Genomic DNA, 19646 nt, shown 5'->3' with positions numbered 1-19646 from the left:
GAGCTTGAAGAATTTTTTAATAATAAATGGGATAATATTGCACAATCCAAGTATGGAAAGCTTTAGAAACTTACCCAGAAAGACACTGCCAAAGGTGTTTCTATAAAGTATTGACTCTGGGGTGTGAATACTTATGTAAATTAGATATTTCTGTATTTCATTTTCAATAAATTAGCAAATATACAAAATAAAAACTGTCATTATGGGGTATTGTGTGTAGATAGGTGATACAAAATATAGATTTAATCAATCTTGAATTCAGGCTGTGGAATGTGGAATAAGTCCAGGGGTATGAATAATTTCGAAAGGCACTGTAACTCACAGTAAATAACTTCAGGGCCTTGTCAGGCTTCTCTCCGCCTGGCCGTGGTCCATTTGACATTTACATTAGAATTAGCTCCACGGAGACACAAGCAGAGAATATCGGTAAAACCTCACTTCACCTCTTTCAGAAAGTGAGTCAATATGTTTCTCTCAAATCCAATCATATATGGTGGGCAGGCGGATGGTGGACAGTAACCCGATAACATCAACATGCATGCGGTGTCATCTGATCCGTGCTCCGGCGGTGGCATGTGCAATATCTATTATTCTGCCAAGGTGGTCTCAAAAACGGCTCAACGAGAGCGGATGCAGCAACCCTAGTCATTGCCGAGCTCCATTATTAATTTGCTCATTCAGATAGCTTCCTTTGTTTTGTGGGGGCACACAGGTATGTTTATACCTCAGTTTGTAAATGTGTGTGTGAGTCAGGTGCATACCGTTTGCCATATCAAACCAACACAGCTGCCATTCTGTCCTCTTCTCAGATTGTTCCTGATCAAGCCTCACTGACTGGCTGCTTCATCTCCTCAGTCCTCCACATATTCCTCAGTCTCCCAGGATGTGCTAAATCCTCAGCACCCATGGGGTTTTGCCCTCAGTGTTTCCTCTCCCTCTCTCCATCTCTCGGTGGGGCCGATACGTGTGGAGCAGCCCGAAGGCAGGAAGCCAAAAAAAGGAAGCCGCGAGAGAGGGTGGGCGTGCTAATCTTCCCCCTATTCTGTGGTTGGGCTGCGTTAGTTTACTGCCATACTTGAGATGGAAGTAGAGAGGGAACGAGAGAGAGAAAAAAAAAGAAGTTCCATCAGCACCTGGCCTGAGTTTTTACACTGGCGCTATGATCCCAATGGGCTTGGCAGGGGGGGAGGAAGAAGAGAGCCTGAGGGGTGGAGGGAGGAGAGAGGTGGGAGCCATTGAGGAGGAAAGGGATTATTTCACCTAATCCAAATGACAGCTACTACTTCACATAAGGGACTGTCTTTTTTTCAGTCTCCCTCTCCCATCACTTGAACGAGTCTTGAAACAATTCAAATCTAAATTGCTTCTCTTAGCCCCGAACACACCTGTAAGCTCTTTGGTGGGTGAGTGTATGGAAGGAGGTCAAGGAGAACGAATCTGGTGGCGGGTGCGTCGTGGGATATCTAGGTTTACCGCCAGAAGGGGGGCTCATAGACCCCCCCCCCCCCCACCCACCCACATCCCACCTCCATTTGCATTGAATATTACAATGCGGCTTCGGGTCATTTAATTAGAAATCAGCAGAGCTGTGACAGCCAGGAGAGGCAGATGAAGCCTGGTGCCGTGGCCACAGTAGCGTGCCTCTCCCTGGGATTAGTTGCCGCACCAGCACAGGGGTGCCCTGGTGGTCCACTTAGCTTAGCTGTATGGCCTTTAGCTCATAGCAGCTTAATAACCATCCCATTAAGGGATGTCTTTATCCTTGACATGGGCTTTAAAGCCGATGGAAGGGCCAGCTCAAGGGCTTGGGTCGCTTGTAACCAACGTGTTTCTGTTTATTGGATCTATTAAAAGTACCCTGGCTGGCTTTCTCCTCCGGTTTGGGTGTTTTTATAGAAAGAAAGTGAGGGAGACCTTCATTTTGCCATTTGTGACCGCCCCTCTGAAGTCAAGATATTCAGCGTCTGACCCCGGAGAGAGATAACAATGACATCTAAGGATTTGGCCTCTTTCCCCACAAAGCAGGAAGAAAGAGCGAGAGAGCTGTCAGGAGAAACATGGAGTATATTAATCCACCCCATGTGCTGAATGTCAGCCTCTTATCCTGATAACAAAAGTATTTTTTTCCCATGAATGTCATGAACATTTATAATACTTTGCATCCAAAACATTATACGGACAAGGAAAGGATTAGCATCGCACTCTCCTCTCCACCATTGGGGTAGAAACAAATAAAGACATTAGCTGTGTTTGAATACTCATACTAACCGCACTAATCATACTATTTGTGATGTAAATTAAGTATATAGTATGCTTATTGATCATAATATGGATATAGTTAGTATAACAAAAGTTCCTGGATGTCGTACTACATTCGCCAAAATACAAAATATACAAGCAGTGGACACTATTTCTGTGCTTTTAGGGCCCATAATGCAATTCTTCAGAAAATGGCGTGGCTTTACATCATTTTCAGATTTGAAGAAAATGGCGCAAAATATGCAGCCAAGTCCAACAATTCATTGCTTTAAATAATTATGACAACTGTTAAGAAAATGTTGAGCAACGTTGAGCAATGACTTTTCAAATAAGTTACCTTACACGTTATGTTGGCTGACAATGTGTTAGCTACGCTATCCTTACAAGCCACCTAGCATATTATTACAGCAGTATGTACCGGTATGTTAGCTAACGTTAGTTGGCTACTAACCAACGTTTATTGACTTGATTATTCCAGTCATACTTAGCTTAGCTAAGTGGTACAGTCATTGAGCGTTGTCAATGGACATTTAGGTGCTTTCGTAAATTTGCTCTGGCTATCTACTCTGATTTCAGAGCACTCTCGTCTGCGTGTACCAGAACGCAGAAAAGGTGACGAATTCACGAACGCTCAACACCCATGGAATATAACCGGTTTCAGTAAACATCTGCAAAAAGCTTAACTAAATTGTTGACAGCAGCACAGTTTGTCACCAACGCTCTGGATAACATGAAAACTGCCTAGCTCTGCTAGGGCAAGTAAAATGGTCAAAGTGAGGTGTTCTCTCATGTGTGTCTGGAAGTAGCTAGCCAACGTTAGCCAGTTACCTTGGACGCTTGACTGCCGTTGTAGGGTCAGAACTCTCGAATCAAGCCTATTCTTCAGCCAGAGCATCTGGTGTGCGCTCTGAACACTCCGAGAGCTAAATGCTCTGAATTTACAAACGGACAATCTGACAACACTCAATGTATGAACGCCCAGTGGGCATTCTGGCACTCCAGATTGAATTTAAGAACACACTCGAAGTCTAAAATGTCTAGCTTGTAATCTGTTATGCTAATAAGCTAGCAAGAGGTTGCATAGCAACAGCATCAACTTCCAGTAGACCGGTGAAGCACTAGTACGCTCAACTGTTACCATTCGATTAGCAGTGGTTCCCAACTTTTTATAGACCTTTACCCCTTCAAACATTCAACCTCCAGCTGTGTACCCCCTCTAGCACCAGGGTCAACGTCTTTGAAGCTGTCAGGCATACTCTTGGCAGCAAGAACCTCTCGGTGGATGCTGCAGTGTACCTAAGTGGCGTCGGGAGCAACTGCTTCCATGCGCGTTACCACTCCACTATGTCTCCCTGTCATGGCTTTTGTGCCATCAGTACAGATACCCACACATCTTGATCACCAAAGTCCATTTGATGTCACAAAGCTGTCCAGAACTTTAAAAATAACATCTCATGTTGTCCTGGTTTGCAGAAGAATATGTCTTCCTTAATTGACACCCCTCATTAACGTAATGGACATATACCAGGAGCTGTGCCAGGCCCGCCCTGTCTGTTGACTCATCAAGCTGTAACGCATATAATTCACTGGCTTGTACGCGAAGCAGTAATTGTTTCAAAACATCTCCTGCCATGTCACTGATGCGTCGTGAAACAGTGTTGTTTGATGAAGGCATTGTCTGTATAGTTTTTTGGGCCTTGTCCCAGCCATATCCGTGGCAGCAGGAAGAATGAAGTCCTCAACAATAGTATGGGGCTTGCCTGTCCTAGCCACTCAGTAGCTCACCATATAAGACACTTCTAGCCCCTTCTTATCAATGGTATCTGTTGCTTTTATAAACTCACCAAACTGTCAACTGTGTTTATTTTCAGAAAACTTAACATGTGCAAATATTTGTATGAACATAAGACTCAACAACAGACGAACTGAACAAGTTCCACAGACATGTGACTAACAGAAAATGAATACTGTGTCCCTGAACAAAGGGGGGGGGGGGTCAAAATCCAAAGTAACAGTCAGTATCTGGTGTGGCCACCAGCTGCATTAAGTACTGCAGTGCATCTCCTCTTCATGGACTGCACCAGATTTGCCAGATCTGGCTGTGAGATGTTACCCCACTCTTCCACCAAGGCACCTGCAAGTTCCTGGACATTTCTGGGGGGAATGGCCCTAGCCCTCATCCTCCGAACCAACAGGTCCCAGACGTGCTCAATGGGATTGAGATTCGGGCTCTTCACTGGCCATGGCAGAACACTGACATTCCTGTTTTACAGGAAATCACGCACAGAATGAGCAGTATGGCTAGTGGCAATGTCATGCTGGAGGGTCATGTCAGGATGAGCCTGCAGGAAGGGTACCACATGAGGGAGGAGGATGTCTTCCCTGTAACGCACAGCGTTGAGATTGCCTGCAATGACAACAAGCTCAGTCTGATGATACTATAACACACCGCCCCAGACCATGACGGACCCTCAACCTCCAAATCGATCCCGCTCCAGAGTACAGGCCTCGTGTAATCCAACCATCACCCCTGGTAAGACAAAACCGCGACTTGTCAGTGAAGAGCACTTTTTGCCAGTCCTGTCTGGTCCAGCAATGGTGGGTTTGTGCCCATAGGCGACGTTGTTGCCGGTGGTGTCTGGTGAGGACCTGCCGTACAACAGGCCTACAAGCCCTCAGTCCAGCCTCTCTCAGCCTATTGCGGAAAGTCTGAGCACTGATGGAGGGATTGTGTGTTCCTGGTGTAACTCGGGCAGTTGTTGTTGCCATCCTGTACCTGTCCCGCAGGTGTGATGTTAGGATGTACCGATCCTGTGCAGGTGTTGTTACAAGTGGTCTGCCACTGAAAGGACGATCAGCTGTCCGTCCTGTCTCCCTGTAGCGCTGTCTTAGGTGTCTCTCAGTACGGACATTGCAATTTATTGCCCTGGCCACATCTGCAGTCCTCATGCCTCCTTGCAGCATGCCTAAGGCACGTTCACGCAGATGAGCAGGGGCCCTGGGCATCTTTCTTTTGGTGTTTTTCCGAGTCAGTAGAAAGGCCTCTTTAGTGTCCTAAGTTTTCATAACTAACCTTAGTTGCCTGTTACTGTCTTAACGACCGTTCCACAGGTGCATGTTCATTAATTGTTTATGCCGTACAACAGGCCTACAAGCCCTCAGTCCAGCCTCTCTCAGCCTATTGCGGAAAGTCTGAGCACTGATGGAGGGATTGTGTGTTCCTGGTGTAACTCGGGCAGTTGTTGTTGCCATCCTGTACCTGTCCGGCAGGTGTGATGTTAGGATGTACCGATCCTGTGCAGGTGTTGTTACAAGTGGTCTACCACTGAAAGGACGATCAGCTGTCCGTCCTGTCTCCCTGTAGCGCTGTCTTAGGCGTCTCTCAGTACGGACATTGCAATTTATTGCCCTGGCCACATCTGCAGTCCTCATGCCTCCTTGCAGCATGCCTAAGGCACGTTCACGCAGATGAGCAGGGGCCCTGGGCATCTTTCTATTGGTGTTTTTCCGAGTCAGTAGAAAGGCCTCTTTAGTGTCCTAAGTTTTCATAACTGACCTTAGTTGCCTTTTAGTGTCTTAACGACCGTTCCACAGGTGCATGTTCATTAATTGTTTATGGTTCATTGAACAAGCATGGGAAACAATGTTTAAACCCTTTACAATTTAGATCTGTGAAGTTATTTGGATTTTTATGAATTATCTTTGAAAGACAGGGTCCTGAAAAAGGGAGGTTTCTTTTTCTGCTGAGGTTACTTGTTTTACTACTTGAAAGTCGTCTTTATTCTCGCTCCAAAAACTCCTGTGGCTTATTTTTCAAATTGTCATTTTTCGTTTCTAAATGTCTGCGCAAGAGTGAAGGTTTCCTGTATAAAGACATTGTGTTGTTATTTTGCTTAACACTAGATGGTTTAACGAGGCCACTCAGGCGAGAAAAAAAACTCACCCAAATGAATAGCTCCGTTGGAAAATATAAATGTACTGTTTGAAAATGTGAAGAATAGTTACAAAAAAAGTTTTAAATGTGAATCACATTTTTATTTGGCCTACCCCCGACGGCTTTGAGCGTACCCCTGGGGGTAAAAAAAAACATCTCTCCATGGAAGCATTTTGAGTATAGTTTACTAAACAATAGGCTCCTGCTGGCATTTATTCATCCAGAACTGAACAACGTCCCGTGTCAATGCCCCACGTTATGAAAGCTCCGAGGCTATAACCATCACTCAGCCTATATTCAACAGGAGCTGGGGATATCAATCCCCCACGTTATGAGAGCTCCGAAGCTATAACCATCACTCAGCCTATATTCAACAGGCGCTGGGGGTGTCAATTCCCCACGTTATGAGAGCTCCGAAGCTATAACCATCACTCAGCCTATATTCAACAGGCGCTGGGGGTGTCAATTCCCCACGTTATGAGAGCTCCAAGGTTATAACCATCACTCAGCCTATATTCAACAGGCGCTGGGGATATCAATCCCCCACATTATGAGAGCTCCAAGGTTATAACCATCACTCAGCCTATATTCAACAGGCGCTGGGGGTGTCAATCCCCCACGTTATGAGAGCTCCGAAGCTATAACCATCACTCAGCCTATATTCAACAGGCGCTGGGGGTATCAATCCCCCACGTTATGAGAGCTCCGAAGCTATAACCATCACTCAGCCTATATTCAACAGGCGCTGGGGGTGTCAATTCCCCACGTTATGAGAGCTCCAAGGTTATAACCATCACTCAGCCTCATATATTAAACTTCTCATCATATACCAGAATAAAAATGAAAAGCACGCAATAAAAACCATCATTACAATCAAAACATTCCCCTTCGAAAGACAGAGGAGCAGGTGGCACACTATGAATCTTGAAAAAAAAGGAGAAAAAAAAGAAAGCAGATGACCAAGTCTGGCATCACAAAGCATTAATCAAGGCCCTAGCCGGCCAGGAAATTAAATAAGGAGACAAGGAAATGGGGTGGGGGGGCGGGGGGCTTTTGACCCCATGATATTGAGAGACGGTGCACTTGGGCTGCGGTATTTCATAAATTCATCATTGACATAAAGGTAATAGAGCTTCGGAGGGGGGCATCTAACACTAACGATCGCCGACAGACAGCCCTCCCCCTGAACGAGATGAAAAGGTAGAGCCTTTATGACATGAGATTATAAAAGGTAAAAATGTGCTGCTAATGAGTAATTAGGCTGTTCTGTTGGAGGGACAGGCTCAGAGCCAAAAGGCAGTAGTCTTTTGAGGAGCTTGACACGGAGACGACACTAATTGCGGCCGTCAGAACAACCATTGATTCTCATTTTGAAATAAAACCCTGCTCGACATCGCCAGGCAGCTCTTGATGGGCGTGGGCTGAAAGGTACTTTCGGCTGTAGTGAGGAGGAATATAGGTCTACCAACAGTCCTCATCTTTTCGCCCCAGAACAGTCCAAATTGGCTGCGCTGTTATGCTCAGGGCATTCGTCCAGTGGGTTGGTATTTGAGCAAAGTTACTGGCTAGCTATAATCCCTCCAGCAAAATAACCTGCCCTTTATGATTCCTGTCCAGCTGAACAGTTTGTTTGGAGCAAGTAAGGACCTAATGATGAAGGGATAGAACAACATTAAGAAACCTCTGTTGATGTAGGCTTACTTGACCTGAAATTATGAAGTTTCCCACCAACTACGCAAAGGCTAAAATAGATGACCTGGACTATGACACGATGTGATAGGAGATATGACAGTTATGCTCAAGGTCATTGGCAGGACTAGGCTTTTGAAAACATTATAGTACTGTAGGCTATATGATCTAAGAGGCTGAGCTCGCTCAATGCTCAAATCAGTTTGAAGTGTTGAAACCGGAGGTAAGACCAACGGCGTCAACATATGTCATTTGGGCCACACACGGTTAACATGGACGATGACGACAGCACTGAGAGAGTCCCTTCAGGCTTCACAAATCGCCAGGTCCGCCTCATTGGGCCCTCCTGTCAAAGCATGCTGGAAAAGGAATTAAAAGCATCTATTGACCAAATTGACTCGGCTGGCAGAAGGAAGTCTCACTGAATGTGTGGTGTACTTAGCGAGGGGGAACTGTTGCCAATTTCTGCACTTAAGAACAGAATACTCAGGCTAGTTCCAGAGACACAGCGAGGGTCCTCCAGAAGCTTCATTTATTCTCAGCAGGAAACTGAGGCTGAAATGAGTTCTGCCGGAGACATAAATAGACTGTCAATATGAGAGGTCAGAATAAAAGCCCTTTTATTCCATCGCAGGCTAGATTTCCATGTCTTTATATTAGAGAGAGAACAAATCAGAAATAGACTAACTTTTTCTTGTCATTATTATCTTAAACACAACAAATGTATGTGTTGTATGGCAGCTTTATTCGCGTCCAATCCAAGCTTGAGTTTCCATACGACCGTATCACTAATGAAGTGATTAGATTGATGCAGATATCTGGACAACTTCAGCCATTGATTCCCTGTCTGTAATATTGACCTGTAATACTACATCAGACTGTGGTATTCCTTAGAAACATTGTTTTAACCTGAGATGGCCAATCACAGTAAAGATTATTCATGCGAAGAGCAGATCTCAAAGCAACTTGGCATACCTTTATGAAGATACGTTTGCCCCATAGACAACCACCAGGAGCAATGTCTAACTGGGTAGGGGGATGTAGGCCTAAGCGGCATAGCCTAACTTGTGTGGCAACAATGTGTTATTGCAATTCAAATCTGGTAGAAAAGGCTGCTATTAACCCCATTTCTGATTGGTGAAAATATCCATGGAAAAAAATGTGGAAAGGATATGGACACTTTTTTATTTAACCTTTAACTAGGCAAGTTAGTTAAGAACAAATTCTTATTTACAATGACGGCCTACCCCAGCCAAACCCGGACGACGCTGGGCCAATTGCATGCCGCCTTATGGGACTCCCAATCACAGCCAGATGTGATACAGGCTGGATTTGAAACAGGGTCTGTAGTGATGCCTCCTCTTGCACTGAGATGCAGTGCCTCAGACCGCTGCGCCACTAAGGAGCCCAATTACCAATGGACATGAAGCCCTGAGACTTGAACCTCAATGTAGGAAAGAACACAGCCACATCCCCCCTCTACTACCTATGGCAGGGTTCCCCAACTGGCGGCCGGTGGTTTTATTTGGCCAGCCAAGTTTCCTGAGATTTTTTTTATTTATTTTCATTGTTGGACATAATAGACTGTAAAAACACCAGGAAATCAGCTCCAAGTAATTTTAATTTAAGAAATCTATTCCCAAGTTTTCCATGCATAATAGAGAGACACGTGATCGTATACAAATGTAAGCAAGGTTTTAATTATGCCCCCCCCTCCCCCCGACCATCCGCTCAAGAAAAAAAATCGGCCCGTGGCTAAATCTGGTTGGTGATCCCTGACCTATGGTACTCTCCTCAACCCCCACCACAACTCTCCCTCTCTCCCTCCCCCGGCAGACCCTGAGCTGAAGAGGTTAGGGCAGGCTAATGTTTACAATCTGTAATAATAACGCTGGGAACTGCCACTATAATCATCCTTGAACTAGGTTTAGCCTGGGCCTTATTGCAGTTATTACAGAGGTAATTCAAGCCACCGCTGAGAATCTTTAGATTTCATTTAAGCCTTTTTGGATGATGCTGGGCGCTGACAATGGCCGTCCATCTTTCTAAACAGTCCTTATCTGAACGGAGGATCCCAGCCTCCGATTGTGCCGTTGATGGATAGCTCTCCCGTTTTTTTCCCTTCGCACTCCCCCTCTCCTTATTTCTCACTTCACATACTGTCTGAAGACTTTCCATTATCGCATAGTGAGAAGAGGCCACGGCGGATATAGTGGCTGTCCAGAAAAAAACTGGGGTCTATGAGAAGGCAAATGAGAGTAGACAAGACGTGCTTCCCAATCTAAAGTGGCTTCCTCTCTTTGTTTACTTTCCTTCTTCTGCACTGATATGAAAACAACTCACCCGAGTACTAGGCCTACTGAGTAACCTTCTTTCATCTGTCCAACTCTTTTAAAATTAGTGTGAGGAGAATAGGACAGGTAGAGTGGGTATACAGTATGAGACTGGGGGCAGGCCACTCAGAGAATATAATAAAATCAATAATGTTTTAGTATAACATACACCAGATAGGTGCAGTGAAAGGTGTTGTTTCACAGGATCAGCCAGAGTAGTACAGTGCCCCTCGAGTAAATTTGGGTTAAGTGCCTCGCTGAAAGGCACATGGACAGATATTTCACCTTTTCTGCTCGGGTATTTGAACCAGCGACCTTACGGTTACTGGCCGAACGCTCTAAGACATAGACTACCTGCCCCCATAAAAATGGGGGCTTCTTCAATTGAAGATGCCTACTACACAAATACTAAAAGAGCTAGTTTTCCAACTTGGAAGACACCTGATGCTCATGTGGGAGTCCCTCTAATGTCGGTAATGAGGAAGCCTTCATTGCAATATCTGAGGAAAAACCGTCACACAACTTTCTTTTTTATGCTATATTAAAAAGACAAGCATTCATTGCCCAACTGCTTGGTGGAATCATGAATCTCTTTACAGGTCATAACTCAACTGAAGATATCTACATTCTCAGCCAAGCAAGGGTTGAGAGAAGGCAAAAAAATTATGTTAAGAGAGAACAGAGAGAGATAAAGAGAGATGGAGAGAGATAGATCCAGAGAGTGCGATCCAAAAGAGAGAGAACCAGAGAGAGAGAGATACAGCAAGAGAGAGAAGTCTGGCAAAGTTTAGAGCTACCACCCAGCCTCCCAGAAGGCGGACTTGCAGTCAGCTTATGAGTCAAACTCCACTCAACCTTTCGTTTCCTTGTCTCCTCACTCTCCCTTCAACACAAAGAAAAGTATGGGGCAGAACAAGAAAAAGGGAAAACAAGCTTAACTGCTTAGAAATTCAAGGTAAACAAATCCTGTGTCGGGTGGATTTGAACAAAGGCTGCAGTTTTTTCTGCGCCCAGTCGCACTAGCCGAGAATGCTAAATTAGCCCCAAATAAATTAACACCATGAAAGGTATACAAGACTCGCTCCAGGAAAATTTGGCCCTCGTCGAAAAAAAAACCATGGTTCAGCGGGCCATTTAGCACATTCCCTCAATGACGAAGCCTATCAAAGCCTGGTATTAGCCCCTCAAAAGCTTGACAGAAGCCCAGAAGATTACTTTAATCTAATAAACGGTTAAGTGACAATCCCACTGTAAAGCTGAAGTGAATGAGCTGATGATGAAACATCTTGCATGACGAATACAAAACCGAGCCACTGATAAGACCAGAAAACACCTCTTTAAGACAAAGACATATACAGTAAAAGCTCAAAAGGTTTGGACACACCTACTCATTCCAGGGTTTTTGTATATATTTGTATTATTTTCTACATTGTAGAATAATAGTGAAGACATCAAAACTATGAAATAAAACACATGAAATCATTTAGTAACCAAAGAAGTGTTAAACAAATCAAAAGGAAAGGAAGACCCAGAGTTAACTCTGCTGCAGAGGATAAGTTCATTAGAGTTAACAGCAGCTCAGACTGCAGCCCAAATAAATGCTTCACAGAGTTCAAGTAACAGACACATCAACTGTTCAGAGGAGACTGTGTAAATCAGGCCTTCTTGGTCGAATTGCTGCAAAGAAACCACTACTAAAGGACACCAATAATAAGAACAGACTTGCTTGGCCCAAGAAACACGAGCAATGGACATTATACCGGTGGATATCTGTCCATTGGTCTGATGAGTCCAAATTTGAGAATTTTGCTTCCAACCGCAGTCTTTGTGAGACGCAGAGTAGGTGAACGGATGATCTCTGCATGTGTGGTTCCCACCCTGAAGCATGGAGGTGGTGGTGTGGGGATGCTTTGATAGTGACACTGTCAGTGATTCATTTAGAATTCAAGGCGCACCTAACCAGCATGGCTACAACAGCATTCTGCAGCGATACGCCATCCCATCTGCTTTGCACTTAATGGGAGTATAATTTGTTTTTCAAAAGGACAATGACCAAAAACGCCCCCAAGCTGTGTAAGGGCTATTTGACCAAGAAGGAGAGTGATGGAGTGCTAGATTAGATGACCTGGCCGCTACAATCACCCAACTTCAACCCAATTTTTTAAAATGTTTTAATTATTTAACTAGGCAAGTCAGTTAAGATCAAATTCTTATTTTACAGTGACGGCTTACCCCGGCCACACCCTCCACTAACCCGGACAACGCTGAGCCAATTGTGCCCCGCCCTATGGGACTCCCAATCACGGCCAGTTGTGATACCCTGGTTCGATCCCTGGTTGTCTGTAGTGATGCTTCTTGCACTGAGATGCAGTGCCTTCGACCGCTGCGCCACTCTTGAGCCCTAAATTGAGATGGTTTGGGATGAGTTGGACCGCAGAGTGAGGGAAAAGCAGCCAACAAGTGCTCAGCATATGTGGGAACTCTTTCAAGACTGTTGGAAAAACATTCCTTGTGAAGCTAGTTGAGAGAATGCCAAGAGTGTGCAAAGCTGTCATCAAGGCAAAGGGTGGCTACTTTGAAAAATCTCAAACAAAATATATTCTGATTTGTTTAACCTGTTAGGGCTAGGGGGCAGTATTGACACGGCTGGATAAAAAACATACCCGATTTAATCTGGTTACCACTCCTACCCAGTAACTAGAATATGCATATACTTATTACATATGGATAGAAAACACCCTAAATTTTCTAAAACTGTTTGAATGGTGTCTGTGAGTATAACAGAACTCAAATGGCAGGTCAAAACCTGAGAGATTCCTTTACAGGAAGTGGCCTGTCTGACCATTTCTTGAACTTCTTTTCCATCTCTATCATTTACTAAGGATCTCTGCTCTAACGTGACACTTCCCACGTCGTCCATAGGCGCTCAGAGCCCGGGAAAAAACAGAATGTCGTCATTCCAGCCCCAGGCTGAAACACATTATCGCCTTTCTCAAGTGGCCGATCAAGGGACACTGGGCTTATGCGCGTGACCCGACCGCCCCCGCCTTTGGGATTTTTTCCTCTGTTTGCCGAAAAGGAGATTCCCTGTCGGAATATTATCGCTTTTCTACGAGAAAAATGTCGTAAAAATTGATTTTAAACAGCGGTTGACATGCTTCGAAGTACGGTAATGGAATATTTAGAATTTTATTGTCACGATTTGCGCCATGCGCGCGACACTTCTTTACTATTTCGGATAGTGTCTGGAACGCACGAACAAAACGCCGCTATTCGGATATAACGATGGATTATTTTGGACCAAACCAACATTTGTTATTGAAGTAGCAGTCCTGGGTGTGCATTCTGACGAAGACAACAAAAGGTAATCAAACTTTTATAATAGTAAATATGATTATGGTGAGTGCTAAACTTGCCGGGTGTCTAAATAGCGAGCCCGTGATGCCTGGGCTATGTACTTAGAATATTGCAAAATGTGCTTTCACCAAAAAGCTATTTTAAAATCGGACATATCGAGTGCATAGAGGAGGTCTGTATCTATAATTCTTAAAATAATTGTTATGCTTTTTGTGAACGTTTATCGTGAGTAATTTAGTAAAATGTTAGCGAATTCCCCGGAAGTTTGCGGGGGTATGCTAGTTCTGAACGTCACATGCTAATGTAAAAAGCTGGTTTTTGATATAAATATGAACTTGATTGAACAAAACATGCATGTATTGTATAACATAATGTCCTAGGGTTGTCATCTGATGAAGATCATCAAAGGTGAGTGCTGCATTTAGCTGTCTTCTGGGTTTTGGTGACATTATATGCTGGCTTGAAAAATGGGTGTCTGATTATTTCTGGCTTGGTACTCTGCTGACATAATCTAATGTTTTGCTTTCGTTGTAAAGCCTTTTTGAAATTGCAAGCGTCCCACCTAGCCCATAGAGGTTAACACTTTTTTGGTTACTACATAATTCCAAATGTGTTATTTCATAGCTGTGATGTCTTCACTAATAGTCTAAAATGTAGAATATAGTAAAAATAAATAAAAACCCTTGATGAGTAGGTGTGTCCAAACTTTTGACTCATACTGTATAACAAATTCATTGTTTCCTTTTCATCAAGCGCTAACTATTAGCCTTAGGCCTCCAATGGACATTCGTCAAAGATGGCTTTGTAGATTCCTGATTTAGAACTCAAAGGGTTGAAGGGCATTGGCAATTAAGAGTCTCATTAGCAATAGCCATAGCACGCTCTCTGCTCCTGTGTCGTGGACTTCCAACACCCTCTAACATCATCAGCAGTCAATGCCAATCAGGAAGAAAAGGGGGGGGAGGGTATTTGTAGTCCAGGTAGCAACCATGATTGTTTACCCAAATGCTCAAAAGCTTAAAAAAACAGATGGGAAATGTGTTTACTGACACAGCGTGGAAGAGCACAGTCATTAAATAATTACGGCAAGCATCAATGCCTTAGGAATTAAAATAAAATAAACACTTTGGGCGCTAAAAGAAACAGCCATGCTAATCCATCAGGCATCATCAGAGACCTCCTGTCATCTCGAACAGTATACCACCCGTCCGCAGCTGTAATTAACTCATTTTGGTACGACATGACAGCAAACAAAAAATAATAAATGAAAAATGACAAACAAGACTTTGTGAAAAAAGTACAGGAAGTTGCTATGGAGACCTGAAGCATATCAGTGTTCTAATTTGGAGTGGGCCCAGCTAAATCATTGCCAGAGTTAACTAACCAAATCAGAGTTCTAGATGTCGATGGCACATAATGAATCATGCTATCAGATGTGTTATGGCCGATTAAATGTTTGATAAACTATATTAAATCAAATCTCAAATAGAAGAAATTTCACACTAGTTTCAAATAAATGAGTTGAAATAAACCTCTCAGAATAAAGTATCATAGAGCCCGCTCAATTGACCAAGTATCATAGTGAGATTCACTGATTAGTTTATTAATTAATTTGACCATTTTAAAAACAAGCACACATACAACTTGAAAAAGACATACAGTACCAGTCAAAAGTTTAAACACCTATTCAAGGGGTTTTCTTTATTTTTACTATTTTCTACATTGTAGAATAATATTGAAGACATCAAAACTATGAAATAACACATATGGAATCATGAAGTAACCAAAAAAGTGTTAAAAAAATGAAAATATATTTTATATTTGAGATTCTTCAAAGTAGCCACCCATTGTCTTGATGACAGCTTTGCACAAGCCAGACATTCTCTTAACTAGCTTCACCTGGAATGCTTTTCCAACAGTCTTGAAGGACTTCCCACATATGCTGAGCATTTGTTGGCTGCTTTTCCTTCACTCCGCGGTCCGACTCATCCCAAACCATCTCAATTTGGTTGAGTTCGGGGATTGTGGAGGCCAGGTCATCTGATGCAGCACTCCCATCACTCTCCTTCTTGGCCCTTACACAGCCTCGAGGTGTGTTGGGTCATTGTCCTGTTAAAAAACAATTGATAGTCCCACTAAGCCCAAACCAGATTGGATGCAGAATTCTGTGGTAGCCATGCTGGTTAAATGTGCATTGAATTCTAAATAAATCACAGACAGTGACACCAGCAAAGCACCCCCACACCATAACACCTCCTCCTCCATGCTTTACGGCATCTCACAAAATGGTTGGAACCAAACATCTCCAATTTGGACTCATCAGACCAAAGGACAGATTTCCACCGGTCTAATGTCCATTGCTTGTGTTTCTTGGCCCAAGCAAGTATCTTCTTCTTATTGGTTTCATTTAGGAGTGGTTTCTTTGCAGCAATTCGACCATGAAGACATGATTCACGCAGTCTCCTCTGAACAGTTGATGTTGAGATGTGTCTGTTACTTGAACTCTGTGAAGCATTTATTTTGGCTGCAATTTCTGAGGCTGGTAACTCTAATGAACGTATCCTTTACAGCAGAGATAACTCTGGGTCTTCCTTTCCTGTGGCGGTCCTCATGAGAGCCAGTTTCATCATAGCGCTCGATGGTTTTTGCGACTGCACTTGAAGAAACGTTCAAAGTTCTTGAAATTGTCCGTATTAACTGACATTCATCTCTTAAAGTAATGATGGACTGTCGTTTCTCTTTGCTTATTTGAGCTTTTCTTGCCATAATATGGACTTGGCCTTTTACCAAATAGGGCTATCTTCTGTATACCACCCCTACTTTGTAACACAATCGATTGCCTCAAACGCATTAAGAAGGAAAGTTATATGATGTCGTCGACAGAGATTGTCGCCTCGCTTCGAGTTCTTAGGAAACTATGCAGTACTTTGTTTTTTTATGTATTATTTCTTACATTGTTACCCCAAGAAATCTTAAGTCTTATTACATACAGCTGGGAAGAACTATTGGATATAAGCGCAACGTCAACTTACCAACATTACGACCAGGAATACGACTTTCCCGAAGTGTATCCTCTGTTCGATCCACCACCCAGGGCAATGGATCTAATTCCAGAAGTCGACTCAAAACAACAGTGCCGCAGAAGGGGCAGAGGAACAGGTCAGCTGGTCAGGCTCCGTAGACGTGCACGTCGCCCAACGCTCCCAAGTATACTACTAGCCAATGTCCAGTCTCTTGACAACAAGGTAGATGAAATTCGAGCAAGGGTTGCCTTCCAGAGAGACATCAGAGATTGTAACATTCTCTGTTTCACGGAAACATGGCTCACTTGGGATATGCTGTCGGAATCGGTTCAGCCACCATGCATTGCGCCGACAGAGATAAACACCTCTCTGGGAAGAGGAAGGGCGGGGGTGTATGCTTAACGACTCATGGTGTAATCATAACATACAGGAACTCAAGCCCTTCTGCTCACCCGACCTAGAATTCCTTACAATCAAATGCCGTCCATTTTACCTACCGAGAGAATTATTGTCAGTTATCGTCACAGCTGTGTACATTCCCCCTCAAGCAGACACCAAGACGGCCCATCAAGGAACTTCACTGGACTATATGCAAACTGGAAACCATACATCTGGAGGCTGCATTTATTGTAGCTGGGGATTTTAACAAAAAAGATTTGAGAACAAGGCTACCTAAATTCTACCAGCATATTGATTGCACTAAGCGCATGGGCAACACCCTCGACGACTGCTACCCTAACTTCCAGGATGCATACACGGCCCTCCCTTCGGCAAATTCCACCACGATGCCATCTTGCTAGGCAGAAACTCAAACAGGATGTATCAGTGACAAGAACCATTCAACGCTGGAGATGTTGTACCCACTGTGACAATCAAAACCTATCCTAACCGTGGATGGATGGCGGCATTCGTGCAAAACTGAAAGCGTGATCCACCGCATTTAACCATGGCAAGAGGTCTGGGAATATGACTGAATATAAACAGTGTAGTTATTCCCTCCGCAAGGCAATCAAACAAGCGAAATGCCAGTACAGGGACAAGGCGGAGTCGCAATTCAACGGCTCAGACACGAGAAGTATGTGGCCGGGTCTACAGGAAATCACAGAAGACAAAAAGAAAACCAGCCACGTCACGGACGTCACGCTTCTAGACAAACTAAACACCTTCTTTGCCCGCTTTGAGGATAATACAGTGCCACCGTCGCAGCCCGCTAACAAGGGCTGTGCTCCCCCCTCCTTCTCTGTGGGTGATGTGAGTAAAACATTTAAACGTGTTAACCCTCGCAAGGCTGCTGGCCCAGATGGCATCCCTAGCCACATCCTCAGAGCATGCGCAGACCAGCTGGCTGGTGTGTTTATGGACATATTCAATCGCTCCCAGGTCCGCATATTCAATCGCTCCCAGGTCCACAGACGACACAATTGCCATCACACTGCCCTATCCCATCTGGACAAAAATAATACCTATGTAAGAATGCTGTTTATTGACTAGGCTCAGCATTCAACACCATAGTACCCTCCAAGCTCATCATCAAGCTGGGGGTGCTAGGTCCCAACGCCGCCCTGTGCAATTGGGTCCTGGACTTTCTGACGGCCGCCCCCAGGTGGTGAAGGTAGGAAACATCATCTCCACTTTGCTGACCCTCAACACAAGGGTGCATGCTCAGCCCCCTCCTGTACTCCCTGTTCACCCACGATTGCGTCGCCATGCATGCCTCCAACTCATTCATCAAGTTTGCAGATGACACAACAGTTGTAGGCTTGATTACCAACAACAACAAGACAGCCTACAGAGAGGAGGTGAGGGCACTCGGCGTGTGGTGTCAGGAAAACAAGCGCTCATTCAACATCAGCTAAACAAAAGAGATTATCGTGGACTTCAGGAAACAGCAGAGGGAGAACACCACAATGCACATCGAAGGGACAGCAGTGGAGGTGGAAAGTTTTAAGTTCCTCGGCGTACACATCACAGACAAACTGAAATGGTCTACCCACACAGACAGTGTGGTGAAGAAGGCGCAACAGCGCCTCTTCAACCTCAGGAGGCTGAAGAAATCTGGCTTGTCACCTAAAACCCTGATAAACTTTTACAGATGCACAATCGAGAGAATCCTGTGTCACAGCCTGGTATGGCAACTGCACCACCCTTAACCACAAGGCTCTCCAGAGGGTGGTGCGGTCTGCACAACGCAACCGGGGGCAAACTGCCTGCCCTCCATGACACCTACAGCACCCGATGTCACAGGAAGGCCAAAAAGATCACCAAGGACATCAACCATCCGAGCCACTGCCTGTTGACCCCGCTATCATCCAGAAGGCGAGGTCAGTACAGGTGCATCAAAGCTGGGACCGAGCGACTGAAAAACAGCTTCTATCTCAAGGCCATCAGACTGCTAAACGGCAATCACTAACTCAGAGGCTGCTGCCTACATTGCGACCCAATCACTGGACACTAACAAATGGATTACTAGTTACTTTATACAAGGCCACTCTATATCTTACATACTCATATCACATGAATATACTGTATTTTATTGCACCTTGCCTATGCCACTCGGGCCATCGCTCATCCATATACGAACATGTACATATTCTCATTCACCCCTTTAGATTTGTGTGTATTAGGTAGTTGTTGGGGAATTGTTAGATTACTTGTTAGATATTACTGCACTGTCGAAACAACTAGAAGCACAAGCATTTCGCTACACTCGCATTTAACATCTGCTAACCTTGTGTATGTGACAAATAAAATTTGATTTGAAAAATTCCATAAATTCCACTACATGATTCCATGTAGTAACCATGTGATGTCTTCACTATTATTCTACAATGTAGAAAATAGTAAAAATAAAAACCCTTGAATGAGTAACAATTTTATTATTGCAGTTACATTGTAGCAGAATAAAAAGTCAATTGAGCGGCCTCCCCAACCCGTTATGGACACCTTATCTAGATTAACTCTGTTGGCGACTGGCAGGCTAAACATGTACCAACCTTACCCGATAAAAAAAAAAAATATATATCTAATGAAATGTAGGCCTGGGTCTATACA

At 44.1% G+C, this 19646-nt stretch overlaps 1 protein-coding gene and 1 non-coding gene across 4 annotated transcripts in view; both read right to left on the bottom strand.

Moving 5' to 3' along the window:
- Positions 1 to 19646, bottom strand: part of LOC106603642 (cell adhesion molecule 1) — a 547319-nt gene that overhangs the window by 358077 nt on the left and 169596 nt on the right. The window lies entirely within an intron of this gene.
- On the bottom strand, positions 10586 to 10641 carry LOC123742635 (U7 small nuclear RNA). The gene has a single exon (XR_006769785.1). It is a non-coding gene; the product is annotated as a U7 small nuclear RNA (small nuclear RNA).

Source organism: Salmo salar, chromosome ssa04 (assembly GCF_905237065.1).
Source record: "Salmo salar chromosome ssa04, Ssal_v3.1, whole genome shotgun sequence".
In the NCBI taxonomy this organism is placed as follows: domain Eukaryota; kingdom Metazoa; phylum Chordata; class Actinopteri; order Salmoniformes; family Salmonidae; genus Salmo; species Salmo salar.
This window is presented reverse-complemented; position numbering and strand designations above follow the sequence as displayed.